General features: G+C 41.5%; 1 protein-coding gene across 1 annotated transcript in view; it reads left to right on the top strand.

The window, feature by feature from the left end:
* Positions 1-18,306, top strand: part of Ust (uronyl 2-sulfotransferase) — a 273,385-nt gene that overhangs the window by 179,062 nt on the left and 76,017 nt on the right. The window lies entirely within an intron of this gene.

The raw sequence follows: 18,306 nt of genomic DNA, 5'->3' as shown, positions 1-18,306 counted from the left end.
GTTTCCTGTCTTGAGATGTGTGATAAGGCTTGAGAAAGAGAAACAGAGAAGCTAAAGCATCTCATCCAGTGCTGTCTGCCAGGTAGTAGATGGACCGAGACCAGATTCAAAGCTTTTCACTCCTGGTTCAGTGCAGGTCGAACATCCTCCATCTGAACGTCTGAAATGTCCCTAATTCTGGAACTTTCTGAGCACAGACAATACTACACCTGAGACCTCATGCGACAGCTCTGACAGAATGTAGGCTCACCAAAAATATTGCATAAAATAACCTTCAGGCTCTGTGTATAGAATGTATATGAAATGTAAATGAATTTCATGTTTAGACTTAGGTCCTGTTCTCAAGATGTCTCATCATATATATGCAAATGTTACCAAATCTGAAAAACAGTCTGAAAACTGGAACACTTCTGGTCCCATGCATTTTGCAGGAAAGCAAAGGACATACAACTTGTACTTGTTCAGTCAAGTCACCTAAATCTTCAGTGAACTATTTTCATGGCTATTTTTAAAGTGGTTTTTACCTCTTTTTAATTTTTTTTTTTAGTCTTTGATGACAAAACCCTAATCTTTGTCTTTAAACTACATGCTATAAATGTGGCTCTGTATTTTTAAATTCGGTGACAAGTATGTATGCAGAGCTTAGAACCATTTACTAGAAGAATAATATCCTCTCAAATTATGCTTGTGTATTTGTTTATATTAGATCTTGATTAATATAGTTACACTTTGAAAAATAGAGTACATTCTGCTTAATAAAAATAATGGTTCAAAGTTCTGACTTAAATCCAAATACTAAGAAAGCTAGAATTACGTGATGGTAGATAATGCTGAGAAATCAAAGAAATGGAAAAGAGTCTTTAGAATTCTGCTCTTTGAGTAGTACTGAAAGACTGGGAAATTCTCCAGTTCTACTCTCATATTTGCCATCCTATAGATCATTCCATATTATACATATATATTCCATATAACATACACAATACAGAGACTTTGCAAACTGTGAGAGAGAAAATTATGCTTTAGATCATTTTTTTAAGTGTGGCGGGTTGGTAATGGGTACCAATCTGATGTTTCTGAGGTGCTGGTAACTGCCTTGGTCATGTGAGTTGACTGAGAGATTCTGAACATATTCACCCTTCCAGAATTCTCCCCTTAGTGATTTGAAGAGGCTGCTCTTCCAAGTGTGAGGGTTGCTCTGGAAGGGTCTGTGTCAGATAAGCTTATCAAATCTTTTCTTGCCAAGGACCCATAGGAAAGCACTGGGTACAAAGCAACCAAGCAGAAAATAGAGGGGATGGGGTTGAGGGGTGAGCAGGGCCCACTGTAGGCCAGACTTCCGTGATGTGGCCTTGATCTGACCCACTTAAAAAGCTGTTTTCTTATTCAAAGGATAGTTTGTTTATTTTGAAGATGGCATAATGCCTTTGTTTTTAAGAGCTGAAACTTTTTATTCCATCTCCTTGATCCTATGAAATAAAATTGCCCCTATCAGAGCCCGTCCTCATTTTGGCAAGCCTGGGTGGCCGCTTGTGTAACTCAGAAGAGGGTGTTGTTTGCGTGTCTGTCGGGCTCGGGCAGCTATGAGGAGACACTGTCCCCTCAGGGAGCAGCTATGCAGCGTACCCCCTAGGAGCTGTGCTCTAAAGTTTCTTCCCATGAGACCACACACACCACACACATGATACGGTGCTGACCTTGGTCAGTCAGCTGATTCCCACAGGATTCCAGATCACAGTACTCAAAAGCCTTTTGCTTTGCCCCATTACCATAAGTCAGCAGTCTGCTTATGATCTCAAGCCTTAGTGTACAGCTGGAGGCTTCAGAGCCTGCTAGGGGTGGGAAGGGTTGGTATCTCCTGATGGCCAGTGGTTTTGAGAAATATAGAAAGGGTAAAAGGATCTAGGCTTTGCAGATGGTGAGGACACTCCCACCTCACAAATGAAGGAAGAGGCCTGAGTCTGGGAGGGTCTGGGCCTGCAGGGGTAGAAGCCAGCCCTCCTAACTCCACACTCTACTGTATTCCAACTTGGACCTTCTGTCTCACTTCTTGGATAATAAACAGGGTAGAGGACAGGGTGAAGTCCATGCTCTTTGAGCAAAGTCATTTTGTATAACAATATCTGCGCCTCTTTATAAAGCTATCCTTGTTAAAATGATCTGTCTGAATGCTCAAGCACGTTATAGCAGTTCCCTGCATTTTCTGGAAACAGCTAGATTTTCCCAAACTTTCTATTTCTTTCCAGACTATTCTTTTTGACGTTTTCCAGAGAATAGTTTTTAAATAAATGAATGCAAACACAGATATAGTCACCTCATAGCAGTCATTCAGAGGCAAAGCCATGGCCATAGGCTCATTTCTGTGTCTAGAGCCAAACCCAAGTCCCTGCAGTCGAGGTGGCTGCTTCCTGTTTTTGTCTCGGAGCCACCTGAGCCCAGGCCCAATAGGACCACATGGCTCAGCACATGTGTCTCTCCTCCAGCTGGAGTGTGGGCTGCTTGCTTCCAGGGCCAGGGAATATCTAGCACACAGAATGTCATCCTCAAAAGAATGCATGACCTTGAAGGACAAGCCATTGCTCTGATTTCCGGGAGAGAGTGAACAGCCCATTCCTCCAGGCCTCTGCACTTTCCAGTCCCCAAGCTTCCCCAGAAAGGGAACTCTCCTGCTGTTCCTTTCGCTTGGCCAGTTTCACAAATGTGATTTGTACTTGCTCTTTGCCTAAAATCTGGCCTTAAAACGTTCACAGTAAAATATTATGCACAGACATCACTTTGCACTTTCAAACTAAAATAAAAATGGCAAGTTGCATTGCTTACCCAGCCTCCCGAGGCCATCCTACGCTGAAGACCAAGGAGCGTGAGGGGAACATTTTCCCAGAGAGAAAACTGGCTCTGTGATACTATTCATTCGGTTTGGCTGTAAAGTATGGAAAGTAATGCATGTTTCAAAGAAAAGATGTGTAATTTACAGCTTCTTAATTCATAAAGAATTCAGTGAATCATGTTGGCCCCATTGGATTCTGGAGAAGCCTGAAAGTTGGCCAGAATTCGCAAAGGTTTTCAGAAAGCTATGCTTTTTAATCGGCTTGAATGTTTTGGACACTGAATATTCCTTCGACTCTGGAAGTATACATGTGACATCCTGGTGTGTGGAAATTTCCACTTACTCTTGACCACTGAGATGTCCTTTGAATGAAGCTTTGGGCTTTGCCTCCATTCTTGAAGCCTCATTTTTCTCGAAGAAAGAAAACCAGCAAAGAATTTGGATCATCTGTTTTTTGAGTGTTTCTGAAAATACCTATGTCTCTTGACCATTGAAAGAAAGGAAGTAATGTTTGTGATATCCAGCTAATTCAGATTTGGCTTCTAATTGGAAGCTATGTTAGGGGCCTAGCACTTAGTGTACTTATGCTCCTTTCTTGCCCACTAGCTGGTGACTCAGCTGGCGATTTCGCCTCCGTAAGCCTTTTTTGTCTCATCTGTACAGTAGGACCCCATTACCTCCTTGCATGCCTCACAGGGTTGTTGGGAGAATCAGCTGCACATTCTACACAGAAAGGCATGGAGAGCTAAAAATGCCTTGGACACAGTTCAGTCTTGTTGCCTCCATCCCCTCCACTCTTGTCTTGGTCATTTTCTGCTTGCTAGACGCAATATGTGACACCCCCAACTTAAAGAAGGAGGGGTTTATTTTGGCTCATATTTTTAGTTCTTAGTTGACTGGCTCCAAGGCAGGAAGTACATGGTGGACGGGCTGGGTGGAGAAAAGCTGCTCACATCATGGTGACCAGCAAACAGAGAGGGAAGGCAGGAGCCAGACCCCACCTCCCAACAGCAAGTCAGCTATCTCACCCCTCATGATCCAGTCACCTTCCGGTCACCTCGGGTGAGGCCTTTGGTGTACATTCTTGATCTAAGCCCTAACAGCTCTTTTAGTGACTCCCTGTGATCTAAAAACGATCCTTTTGGTCATTGGTGGCAGCTCAAGAGGTAGCTGGTAACACTCGAATCAAAAGGACTATGTTTCCTGAATACATGGAACATCTCTGCTCAGGAGCCCCGTGGTGGCTACTGTTTGCATGGGGCTGGGGACGTGTTGGACCATGCCCTGAGACATCAGGTCTTCCATTGCTGAAGACTCCTATGGCCGCACAAGGCTCCTTCTCTGGGGAACAGTTTCTAAGGAAACTGCTTCTCTCTGTGTTCCCAGCAGCTGGAGATGCATTTTGACCTCACTCTGCTGGCAGACATTTGTCCCATGTTTATTTACTTGGAGCTCAAGTAGGCGCAGGGTTGTAAAGTCTTACAAATGGCACACGCTCCCCTGCTGAGGGGTGGGGGAAGGTATGCTGGCCGGAATGTGCCACCATGGGGATCTGAGCATCCAGAGGCACGGGGAACACAGCAGTGCCTACTTCAGAGACAGCTTCAGAGCCTGCTTATTGCAGGTGTTTTAGAACTGAAGGCCATTCCTGCAGGGTAGCAAACCTGCAGTAGCATTAGTGGCCTGGAGCAAACAGAGAGGATGATGAGTGAAATAAGGAGAAGGAGAAGGAAAACAGGGAACAACCAAGGGATTTTGGAGAAAGGAGAGGCGGTGAGAATGAGCTAGAAGTCTTTTGAGAGAGTAGAAGGCCACCAGACACCTCTGGAGTTTCCAGCAAACAGCCATATTTGGGAGTCACAGTTAGCATGCTCCTCCTCATACTAGCTCCCCAGCATCTGTTTTCTCTGTGCCCCATCGAGGTGTTAGCACCACCCTGTGCCCTCCTTACAGACTGCTGAGGTGAGCTCAGGAAAGCCCAGCAGGATCAAAGGTTCAACTACAAAGAAGGGAAAGGTGTGTCAGGCTGCATTAGATACCAGGAGCTAAGACTTACTTAGGCTGCTCCAGGGAATAGGGGCCAGGAGATGGAGAAGCCTGAGAGCCATGGTAAGCATGTATGTGGTCACGAGGACCAAAGGGACCGTGGCTGCCAGCAAAGAGCAGGAAACACCAGGCAGAGCCAAGCCACATAGGAAGAGCTTCAGTGACAGCACAGACAACTTCCTGCTGGGCACCGAGGTGTTGTTCAGAATTGGAGTCAGTTCTGGTGACCAGCTACAGTGGTGGCCCAGGCTGCCCCAGGTTCCTAGCTGCCATCAGTCACTTACAGCCACCACCTGGTGTCTCACAGTCAGGCTCCTAAGAATGACTCAGCTTGGTGGCCCTGTGCTGCACCTCACAGGGCGTGTTTGGCTGCCACTGAAATATGTCCTCTCTCCGCTGCTGCCAAAGGTGACAGATGGGACAGGACGTAGCCACTGGTAAATGAAATGCCTGTATTAATTCTCACTGATGCTGTTGTGATAGTGAACCATGCACCTAGTGGCTTCACCAACAGAATTACCATCTTACAGTCTGAGGCCAGGAATGTGACATGGCTTCACCAGGCTAGAATCAAGGTACTGGCCATGCTGTGCCCTGAAGCAGGTGTGTCTGACCCACAGGCTGCAGCTATATGCAGCCCTAGATAGCAGTGCAGCCTGCAAGCTCATAAACTTTAAACATTATTGTGTGATTTTTAGCAACATATTTCTTGACCCAGTTGTGTGGTACTTGAGTGCAGAGTGCTTAGGGGACAACAGAAGGCTGTGCAGGGGAGGGCATGGTGCAGCCCAACTTTACCTCCGGTGCCTGCTCACCCTCCAGTCAATACCTGTGCGTATCCCACCTCATATGCACTTGTGCAACTTGGAAAATGAAACACAGCGGTGACCAGTAATAGTGTTTCAGCCTACTATACATGCGGGTGCTGCAAAGACAAGGCATGTATTGCTATTAAGCAGACATAGAAGGTTTCTTACTTAATTATCAAACTTGGACTCATTGTGTTATTTTGTAAAATAATTCAGTAAGTTAAAACAGTTTTTTAGCCTAAGTGGCATAGGCAGTACAAATATGTATTGGATAGTTTTTGCTCGTGATATCTTATAATTACATGTACAGGGTTGCTAATGCTAGAAATACTGTAATAGAAATATCTTGGAAGTTTTGTTACTTATATACACTAACCGTGTTATGCAATTTATTTGTGGCCCCAGACAATTCCTTTTCACTTAGGGCAGCTCAGGCAAGATGAAAGGTTGGACACTAAAGGAAGCTCCAGCTCTTCCTCCCTCATGTTGGGGGTTGGCAGAATCCTCTTCCTGTGGTTGTAAGGCTTAGATCCCATTTTCTCGTTAGCCTGAGGGCTGTTCCTGGCCCCTAGGGGCCACACCTTAGATCATGGCCCCCTTTCTCTGTCTCTGAAGCCAGGGCAAGAGTCCCTTTCATGCTCCCCTCTTCCGCATTACTTCTCTAATCCACATGGGAAGAGGTCTCCACCTTTAAAGACTTATGTCCGTAGGTTAGGTCCACCCAAGAAATCCAGGATAACCTCTCCATCTCAAGTCCACAGCCTTAATTGCCTCTGCAGAGTCTCTTTTGCCATAAAAGGAACTTGGTTACAAGTCCTAGAAATTCAGGTATAGACGTGGTGGGGTATGGAGAGGAACCCCCTTCCCCAGACAGGTGGGCAACATGTATCTTTTCTTCACCGTGCCATATTGGCATGCAGTGGCCCCAAATAATGGCCTTCCTGTCCTTCATCTGCAAAACCCATTGGCAAATGATATAGTAGTCACATGTTCCTTCTACTACCTCCCTGTCAACCATTCATCCACCCACTCTGCATTCATTGATTCATTAAGTATTGCCTTTGTACTTGCTCTGTGATAGGCACTCTGGTAGAACTGTAGATAAAGTGTTGAGTAAACAGCATTGTCTGTGTGGATGGAGCTCACCGTTTTATCAGGGGAAAAGACATTAACAGACCACACCAATGCATGTGAAATAGCAACTACTTCACATTCTGCAATGCAGAGAGATATGGCACTCTCCAGGAGTGGAATGGGGCAGGTGGCAAGTCTAGATCAGGGAAGTGATGGTTGAACTGAAGGGAAAGAGAAGGGACTGCATCCCAGCACAGGGAAGAACACATGCAAAGGCCCTGTGGCAACAGAGAACACAGTGAACATGGGGAAGAACCAAGGAAGCTGGAGCAGGAGAAGCTGATGAAGAAAGAAAAGAGCCAAGTCTAGTAATGTGGGCAGGTGGTGACTGGGCCTCATAGAGCCTCCCAGACCACATACTAAGGGATTTAAAGTAAGGGAGGCATGTTTATGTGGAATTTCACAACTTTTACATTTTGGAGGCAGGGGAGTGACTTTGACAGCAACATGAGTAGAGAAAGGGCTTCAAGTAGATGTGGAAAGAAGTTAGAGGCTACTGTAGAGGTCCAGGTGTGAGGTTATCTGTAAATCAGGTATTGCAGACCATCAGCCACATGCAGGCAGCATCTCCGAGAGAATATGCCAAGAGCCACAGCCATCACTGCCTTTGCAGGTCCTGCTTCCTGGTTAGCAACAGAAGACCCAAACATGAGAAGTTTAGTACCAACAAGGAGAAAGATAACAGCTCTGTGAAGCTGGTGGCTTAATTCGCAAAAGGTTTAATTCCAAAAGAATGATGCAGACATGCAGCAACCTGAGAAATGAGGAGAGGAAAAGTCAGGGAGCCCTGGGGCTGTTGGTGGCAGTTTTCTGGAAGATGTGGGTGCAGTCTTTAGGGTTGGATGCAAAACGCAGCAGGAGTGAGACGGAACTGATTGAGATAAAGCGACATCTTAGAAAATGTGCAGAAAACTGAGAACTGCAGGCTGCTCTGAAGTGAGCCACCCGTTTGACTGGAGCAGAGGCTTTCAGGAGGCAAGGAGGTTGGGGATAGTGAAGTATTTTTCCAGATGTCCCTGCAGGGGAAAAGCCGCTCTGCTCCAAAGGCTGCCAAGGCAGGTTTCCCTAAACTGCTTCCTCCCTGTAAGGGTCCCATCAGGACCATCAACTACAGCGGCTGCCAGAGCTCAGCCAGGTGCATCCCGCTGGCCACCTGTCAGCTGAGTTCATCTGCTCTGGGCACTGCCCCTCACTGTGAGTCACTGGAAAGGGCTGCAGCTGTGTCCCCAACACAGGCTCAGTGCAGAGCCCCTGCTGAGGCAGGTGGCTGTTGGCAGGCTGACTTGGCTAACGTGGAGGGCTTTACAAACCACCAATGCCTAGTTCCACTCTTATAGATTGTTTTGGAGATTTTTTTTAAAAGGCTCCAGAAGTGATGCCAACAGGTCACTAAGGCTGAGAATTTCTGAGGAATTCACCACACGTCCATTCTTGAGTTAGCAGGAGTTCTTTTCACTGAGAGAAGCACCCCCAAATATCCTACAGACATTTACCTTATCCTCCGCCTGTTTGGAAAAAGTTGTGTTTGCTTCTGCTTACAGATCTTCTATTTTCTAGGGTTTTAATTGATATATGCAAATAAATATCACTGAAGAAGTTTGATGGTGTAGTACAATAACTGTCATATTTATGAACTCCCCGTCTATGTCCTCAGGTAGGCATTCTTCTAAAACTGAAGTGGATAATATTTATTGTTCAGAATCCAGTGAGTATATTGTACTATGCATTTACGATCTTGCTTTAGAAGCCATGCTTTAGGCAATAAAACAGCGAGTGAGCACTTTGATGAATAAAGTATTTTAGCAAGTGGGCGTCCTTTTATTTAGAGTAACAGGGTACTTGGAATCTATCGCCATCTCTTCAGGGGGACACACAGCATTCTTAAATGCAGGCCAGTTCATACAAAGACCTATAAATTCTAAGTAAAATGATATGGGTGAATAAAAGTATACTTTAAATAAAGTCAAGAAGTGTTCTGGAAATGTAGTAGGGCTTACTACTGGAAGAAGCAATGGGGTGAAGTTCTATATAAAGTGAAAAACTAGTGGCTTCATCTATCTTCTAATTTTGAGTTTCATACCCTACACTTGTTTTGCAGAAGTTGGTACACCGCTATAGTTGCTCCCAATTTGTTTTGCTATTTGTGATTTTTTTCCTCTGCCCAACTGTTTTCCACACATAGTATAAATTTCCCAAAGGTGCAGTGCCCTCCAAACATGTTCTTAAAAATATTTTGCAAAGCCTGAAGACAGGGAAAGTAAGTGTAAAACATCTGAGAGATTTATTGCTATCTCCATTTGAATTCTAATTGCAAGTACTTATGAAAATGTCAATATTAACATGAAATAGCTGGCAGTTTTTCTCATAAAAGTAAATTGAATTAGATAGTGTATAATTGGAAAAATATTCTATTCACTCAGGCTCTTTCAAAACAAGTCTCAGATTCTGTTAGTTGCAGCAGCCTTGCCCTCTAATGGCTGGAAATTGTAGGACAAGAGTAAATACTTTTGACTACAGGAAGCATGGAAACTAAGAAGAGGGAATGGATGGCCATTTGTCACCGTATGAACTATCTCGGGGTCTCTATGTAAACCATGAGTATGGTGGAGATGTCAGCCCGAGTACCATATTCAAGCAGGTGGACAGATGGAATGGAAGGATGGAGAGCCAAGGTGTGCCAAGTGCCTTGGAGCTTCAGGGTGATCTTAGATAGAAACAGGTATTACCGATGACTGATCTCCTGAAATGCAATTCAAAGGTCAGATAGGCCTTTTAATAGTAAAACATTGAATTGCAGGGGAAAATTACGGACTAAGTCATCAAGCCTGGCTATTGTGATGGTCCTGCCTGATAATGGATGAGATTTGCAAAGCACAGTTTAGCAAACTACTTTTGTTCCCTTTTGTGGCTGTCACAAATAGAGTAGAAATGAAACCAGTGAATGTGGTTTGGTGAACATTTAATAGGAAGTTTGATTTCATCCTGTGCAACATCTTCATTTAGCTTTTAGGTAAGCAGCCAAGAGTGAATGGAACAGGTGGGGCTCAACGAGCTACAAAATCATGCAGCCTCTAGGAACAAACAGCTTTTTTTCTGACCCTAAACCCATGCAAATATTCATGCTGAGTGTAATGAAAGATTATTCAGCTTCATGAAATAGAGCTTTTATAAAACAATTGTGGAAGAAGCTTCAGTTGCCCATTGGCCTCCTTAAAATGACTCTGCATTTCATTTTACAGAGTAGAAGCAACATCCAGCCAAACATGTTCAAATTCATCTCTTTTTGCAGGAAAGAAGAAAGTAATTCTTCACTAACTTTTCTAAGGTGGCTGCCTCTTCACTGTCATACAGTGAGAAACACTGTTTTTGAAATTAACAAAACTCTTGGATGAGACTTGTGGAACAGTCAGCAGATACAAGCTAAAAAAGAGATGCAGATACAGATAAGAGAGTTGTCAGGTTCAACAAAAAGGAGGGACTTTGATGGCAGTACATTTCATATATGACTGATGGTAGTCCATAACTGACCACTATTAATAAAAATCTGTTTGAGATTAAGAAAAGTGAGCAAAGCCAAGGCAGTAAGATTAGTCTCGACCAACTGTGACTGCTGCTCATCTTTATTTCTCTAGGTATTCAGTGTAGATCATGTGGCTTTATGACCTGCTCATATATTGCTTCCTGAATCCTCCAATTTTTTTGTATTTGTGTAAATCTTATTAAGCTTCTACTTAGCACACAACTGAATGATGGACTATGTAGCAGATGTAGGTTGCCTCTTTTCTCCTCTTACATGTGTAATTTAATGTATTTTGAACAACTCTTACTTGCCCGGCACTGTCATGGGAATAGCCACGATGAGGTGAGCATATATTCCTGGGTCCTACCTCTGCCACATAGAGAAACCCATCTTTCCCTGTATTCCATTACCAGTGAGGGTGCGCTATTTCTTCCTACAGCTAAACAAGAAAGTCCAGAGTCACACCTGCCTTCTTTCTCTCCTCCACCCCAAACCTTGTGCAATTTAGCTGCTATCTTAGTTCACTTTCTGTCGCTATGCAGAATACCTGAGACTCGAGACTGGGTTATTTGTAAAGAATAGAGGTTTATTGGCTCATGGTTCAGGTAGATGGGAAAACCAAGAACATGATACCAGTACCTATTCAATTGCTCGTGCGGGAAAGAACATATAATGTTTGAAGATCATATCAAACTAATAATGTATTTGGATTATCAGTCTGTGTTGCATAAATTTTTGTTTATTTCATATCCTTTTTTTGCTGTCATATATATGTATATCTGAAATTTTTATTTAGTATCTTCATTTCTTGTTGTCATGTATGTTTCCAATCTTTTTTTTTAAAAAAAGATAAATTCCAGATGGATTTAAAAGGTAGAAGGTGAAAAATGAGAAAGCTATGGAAGAATATATAATCATGAAAGTATATACAATAAATAATCCCCCATGGATGTGGGGTATGTATACAAGCAGTGGAAAAAAATCACTAAACTTGTCCATGCTTAAAATAAGCTTATTGCATAAAAATTATAAACAATGGTAAAATACAAGTCAAAGGAGACAGTAGTTACTACAATTAGGACAAAGTATTAATTCTTTAAGATTTTAAAATATAAGAACTCTTACAAATCAGGTTATAACAAAACTAAGCTCCCAATTAAAACATTGCAAATAAAATTCCAGATTGGAAATCTAACAATTGCTCAGCACCTTCTCCATAATGTTGTAAAACTATATATATTTTTGAAATATATATTATGCATATATATTCAATATATGTTCAACCTGTTATTCATCCAAGAAAAAGATATTGGGTTAACATAGTGTACCTGACAACAGTATAAATTTCAGATGGCTTTAACTTTTTAACACAAATAACAACAAAGAACCCTGGAATACACCAGGGAGAATATGTTTGATTTCAGAGTCAACAAGGTCTTTTCAGTGTACTTAAAACCTAGAAGCTCTAATAAATACTAACAAGGTTTCTTAACTGCAAAGAAATAAAAGCTTTTATATAGTTAAATATACTTTGTATATTTTTTGAAAAATATATGTGTGCATATAAGCTATTATCTAACTGTACAATATACCTTTTATTACACAACATACAACATATGACATACAATAACTATTGTATAATATACATTTTGTTATCTGGTAGGATTCAGTTTCTCCTCTTTGTTCTTTTTTCTAGCACTTGTGTCATTTTTCTTCCTAGGAACATTGAAATTGGGTTTTATCAGTCATCCCCACCATATAGATACGATTGTTTCTATTTAGGTTTATTTTCAGCTTTTGCTTGACAGTGGGAGACTTAACGTCTTTATATGGAGTGACATCAGAGAACAGTTCTATCTTTCCTTTTGTTCAGAACTTCTGATATATTCCTCATAAGAATTTCAGAGATTTCCCCATGAAGATCTTAACAGTTCTTGCTCATTTGAGCCATAGGTATTTTATCTTATCTGTTTTGTTACTGCTGTTGCATATTATTATTGTTGTCATTAATTTCTGCATATTATTTTTAACTTGGCCAACTCATTGAATTCTCTTACTGTATGGTGACAGATTTTTCAGGAGATTCTTTTCCATTTACCAGATAAAATTATATCCACTTCTGATAATGATAATTTTTTCAAATTTTTGTAATTCTTATTCGTTTTTGTTAATATCCCTAGAACAGCTTTTTTGTTGTTGGTGGTGGTACTAGCAAAGTTTTATATTTTTTCTTATTCACAAATGTTAATGAAACTTTTAGAAATGTCACTTTTATAAGATAAAAATTGATAGTTTAGTGCCATCTTATTCCAACCCTTGTTTTTGAACATTTCAGTATTTGTTCAGCTGAAGTACAGTACAGTTACATTCATCATTGGGATCTTGTACCTTTACATGACAGGTCTTGGTTCTCATTTTTTTCCCCTTGTCCCTGCCCTCCCTTTATCCCCTCTTCTTCTCCCCATTTATAAACATTTTATTCCCATTTTTTCCTATTTTTTTCTTATAATGGTGATAAGAATTAGTCTCTCACAGAACTTGTATAATCTTAAATTGCTTGTTGTAAATTTTTGATCATTTCTACTTTTTTCTACCAGAATGTAATATTCAGGATCCAGACCTTTTGAAATTTCCTTTTAAGGAGAATAGGAACAGCATAAATGTTAATATCTAATCACAAAAACCTCAAGTTTTCATTACACCTCCACCATCACACACACACACACACACACACACACACACACACTTGCTTGTAACTTAGCTGTCATGTTTGATGACCCACTGACTCCAGAGTGGCTGTTTTCTTGTGGCCACAGTGGATTTACTGTTGGTGTCTTTTTATGAGGTCTCTGGATTAGATGTTACCTTGTTTCTATTCCCATGAGTGTGAGTTTCTTGGCACTTAATTCCCCATGACCACATTTAATAAATTGCAAAAACTACAGAATAGATTCATCGTCACAATTTTGCAATACAAAGGAGAGAGGAAAAACAATTGGAGGACAGAGGGCAAGTTAGCACACTAAAGCAAGTTAGCACACTTTGCTTTCAGTGATTAGAGCAAATATAAAACAAATCACTCCATGTCAAGGTCTCTTGGGCTGGGTCGTCCCATTTCTGATACTGAGAACTCAGGTTTCTTGTTATAGAGCCTTTTGTAACTTCCTGGTGGGCTGCTACGAAAGGTTAGAAAGGTCTCAGAAATAGAAGAAGCAGATAAGCCACAAGTTTTACAGATGTGTAGGACACTTGGATGATGTTTCCCTTAGTAGTTTCAGACTTGCACACAGGAGACCTTCAAAGGTATGGTCGACTTCTTGCTACACTCACTCTTAGCCCTGTGTGGTCTATAAGCCACAGCTCTTCTTTTTCTTTTACTTTAGGAAACTAAGTTGAAAGGCTGGAATAAAACCCCTGCCTTGAATTGCTTTGACTGAGTATGCATCTGAGACTTTAACTTATCATTTCTAGTTGCCCCCTGATTAAATTTAGGTTTTTAGTAAAATATATTAATTCATGCCTTTTACTTATATGTGCAAACCCCAGGTACTAAAGCCTGGATAATTCTTATTTTCAGTGGTCAGTCCTATGTCTGGCCCAGCACTGGTTGGCATCTCCTGCTGCACCATATTTCTTCCCTTCCAGGAAAGCTTTGGGCCTGCACCCCCATAATCTGTCTCAGGTATCTTGCGAAAGTCCTGTGCAGTCATGCAAATTACCTTGCCTATTTTTGTTCAACCCGATTGCTTTAGTATTAGAGAACACGGAAGAAGTGGATAAATTCCTAGGCATATATGAATTACCAAAATTAAACAAAGAAAATATAAAACTCCCGAATAGACCAATAACAGGTGGTGAGATAGAGAGAGTAATAAAAACCCTACCACCGAGAAATGCCCTGGACCCAGTGGATCTACTGCACAATTTTACCAGAACTTCAGGGAAGATATAAAGCCTTGGAAACATCTAAGGCATTAGTCCTAAGGGCAGGGGTGCTGGCACATTCATTCCTGGAAGCTAGCATTACCCTGATCCCAAAACTGGACAAGGACTAAACAAAAAAAGAAAACTACTGGCCAGCTTTCCTAGTGAATATAGATGCAAAAATCCTCACCAAGATACTGGCAAACGGAATGCAATAAATCATTAAAAAAATCACACATCATGACCAATTTGGCTTCATCCCAGGGATACAGGATAGTCCAAAACTTTTGAATAGCAAACATCCATCACCAATTTACCATTATCCTGATTTTAAAAATGTTTTCTTTTATGTGTTCAGTAAAATCTTATTTTTCCTTAGGAATATCTCTCAGGTGTCCTCACCCTCTCTCTATTGGTACCACCTGCAACACCATCTTTAACTTTCTTCAAGTGAATGCGGCCTCCTGATTCTCATCACCCTGCCTCTTCTTCACCTGCATGGTGCTGTCTGCTCAGTTTTCTGATGCACTGCTACACATCCCACTGTTTAATTTCTTGCTCAAGAAGCTCAGTGATTCCTTCCTACCGCCAAGGATTGGAAAGTCCTTCCTCCAGCTGTCAGGGCTCTTACTAGTCTGGACCTATCCTGCCAGTTTTAATTATGGCTTTCCCAAGCAAGAGCTAATCACATCACTGTTCTTGTATCCTCTTTTGAGAAAATCTGCATTGCCATTCTCCTTCGTTTTCTTATTCTTCTAACCCTCTATCCAAATCCTCTGCGTTTTCAAGTTGTCTTCTCCAAGTTGCTCTTGGTCCCAGTCTTTGAGGAGCCCTCCCTTTCCAGATTTCTAGCGGCCCCTGTGCTCTGCCCTGCCTCTTACTTTTGAGTCCACACTGTGTTCCAGGTATTGTTTAGCACTTGCATACCTGATTTACTGCTTACAGCAATCTCAGAAGGAATGTGTTACTATGAAGCCCAGTGCTCAGAGATTAAGAAACTTGCTCAGGGTTAAGTTGCTTCCACTTGGGCATAGAAGTAGGATGTGAATGCAGGCAGACAGGCCTCCAAACCACTGTGTCTAACTGCTTCTTTCTATCCTCTGTGACTTTCTCGTGGTTTCCTAGTCCTCATCGCACTGGCGAATTTGACAGGTTAGGACTAGAGCCCCAGGGGCGAGGCTGCAGGTTGGGTTAACCAGTGTTGTGATGGTGTTCACTGCAAAGGCCAAGCTAGGCAGATGTTTATCAGAGAAAGCGAACTTAGGAAATGAAATGTCAACAACAAATCTGTGAAGGACAAGGTCTGAAAAAGGTGTTTGATAAGTTCTGAAGCAGAGTTATGAATTTCAGAGGTGAAGGCTGTTTCCCCAGTTTCCAATCTGTTGCTCACCAGTCTATTCACTAAGCCTAGTTAAGTGTCACCTGTCCAGAGGAGGACACAGTTCATCTCAGGGGACCAATTGCCATAGTGCACAACCTGTCACCAGCGCTCTCTCTCTCTCTCTCTCTCTCTCTCTCAATTTCACACACACACACAGACACACACACACACACACACACACACACACATCAAAACCATTTACTGAAATCTGAAGATACTTAAAATTTAAACTCTTCTTCCTAGGTTCTTTCCTTTAAATTGAAATAAACCTGATAGATCTGGCACCTTACTATCAACAGCTTTTAATGAACCTATCCACCTGCAACTGGTTATGTACTCCATATGTTTAGTCTGTTTATATTCTGATGTGGTCATTTTATTCAGTCTTTCTTTCAACAAATGCTCAGCACCTACTCTGTAGCCAACCGTTTACCAGATGCTGAGGATGCATTAATGAAGAACACAAATGTGGTTCTCATCTTCACAGAGTGCATAATCCATCAGGGAAAAGAGACAGTGAACAAGTATTTGGAAGAGATGATCAGGCTATGGGAACAATATGTACACAGGTTAAAAGTCCCAGGTAATGCAAGAATCTCATATGGGTGGAATGCAGCAAGCAGAGAACAAGTGTGCAATGTGAAGCTGGAGAGGTGGGTGGGATCTCAGTCATCAAAGGCCGTGAAGAGATACCTTACGCATTTGAGATGCTTTGCCAAAGATAGTGAAGGGGGTAGAGGATGACATGATAGGATTTGCATATAAATCTTGAGCAAAATGAAGATATTTGGAGTAAAGCAAGAAAAATTATTTTGGTTTGGGATAGGTTGTTACTGCAGAGGAGACCAGAAAGCACAGATAGAGTAAGACATCTCTATGAGGGAAAATCAGCAGTTGTTTTGAGTTGATGTGGGGCTAAAGGAGAAAGAGTAGTTAAGGGAGATTTCCAGGTTTCTGGATGGAGCAATTTGATGGATGATGCTGCTGAGGGTAGGGAAGGAAGGGACAGAGGGTCAGGGAAAAGAAGAAGTTCTGCTCTGCATATGCTGAGTTTCAGGTGCCCGATATACTTAGGAGTGAGACATCCAGCGGGCAGAAGAGAGGGCTGGCAAGGTGTGTGGAATTAGAAGTTTAAGTATCTAAAGAGAAGGTACTTCATTTACTAAAATATAAATTCCATGGGGGCTGAGGTCATGTATGGAACAGTGTTGGCTCAGTAATTATTTACTGAAGTTGTTGAATTGAATCTCTGTGATGTTTATTGAGGATGAGGCTAAAAGAGCCTGTGAGTTACCCATTTTTAGCACTCATTGAGGAGATGAGGAGTAGAAGAAACTGTTCAAAATTCACCAAAGGAGGTTAACACAGGGATGACATATCACAGAATAAGAAAAAGGTTTTGAGGAGGGAGTGTTGTTCATCAATGTCAGAAGCCTGCAGGTGGTTCATACAAAATAAGAAGAGAACATCTGACCATTGTATTTAAAGTATGACAAGACTAAGTGAAACTGGCAAATCAACTTCCATCCAGTGATAAGTGAAGAAGTCAAATGAATGTGAGCAGTAGACAAGAAAGACAAGGAAATATGGAGACAACGTGGGGAAGCCTGGTCCCTTTGTCCTCATGAGGCATGCAGAGGCATTCAGCTGGTAAGCGTCCTCAGCGTTCTGTCCGAGGATCACTCACCAAGAGAAGAAATCCATTCTCAGAAAGTAAGCGATAGAGTGTTCCATACAATTTTTTTAAAATCCTTGTTGAGTACTTACTGTGTACAAGTCCAAAGTGATTAGAGTGCTAAAGTCCTTTAAGAAACAGAACTTGGGAGACTAAGGCAGGAGGATTGTGAGCTTGAGGCCAGCCCATCAGGCAGTTATAGCTAGGGAAGGCCTAGTGCTGGTTTATAACATGGTGGAAGTCAGAAAGGGAGTGAGCATGCACAAGAAAAGAGGAGGCAACAGGGACTGATATGCTTTACAGTATTGTGCTCTTTTTTTTCTTTTTATTGAGTTTATTGGTACAATCTATCTATACAATACAGTTGCATTCATCATTGGGATTCTGTACCTTTACATAATATGTCTTGATTCTCATTTTTTTCCCCTTGTCCCTGCCCTCCCTTCACCCCCTCCTCCCCTCCCCATTTACAAACACTTTATTTCCATTTTTTCAGTTTCTCATATTTTTTTTCCTCTCCCTTGTTACCTTTCCGCCACCCTTCCCACTTTCCCTACACCTTTAGCTCTTTACTTCTGGTTTCACATTATTAATTATCTCATTAGGATCCCGTGTAGTATTATAGCTTTTCACACCAAAGAAACTATTAGGTATTTCAGTTAAAGAAATCTCTGTATGAACATTAAAAATAGGGAATCCTAAAATAAAACTAAAAATGAAAGTAAAAGAGAAAAGGCAATGATGTAACATTAAAATAATCCTTAATTCTGGAGATGAAAATGGTTCCTGGACATATTTAAATTGCTTCTTGCTCTTATAGTCTTATCTTATTATTTTTTTCATTTTTTAGAGAATACTTTATTAGTTTCTGTAATCAAACCCACATAGATATGACCTTACATATTTAGTACTATGTGTTACCCCTATACACATGGAAAAAAATAAAAAATAAAAATAAAAATAAATTAACATTTCTAGACCAATATGGCTGTC

The sequence above is a fragment of the Fukomys damarensis genome, unplaced genomic scaffold (assembly GCF_012274545.1).
Source record: "Fukomys damarensis isolate Sample0158 unplaced genomic scaffold, DMR_v1.0_HiC HiC_scaffold_14, whole genome shotgun sequence".
Taxonomy (NCBI): Eukaryota; Metazoa; Chordata; class Mammalia; order Rodentia; family Bathyergidae; genus Fukomys; species Fukomys damarensis.
This window is presented reverse-complemented; position numbering and strand designations above follow the sequence as displayed.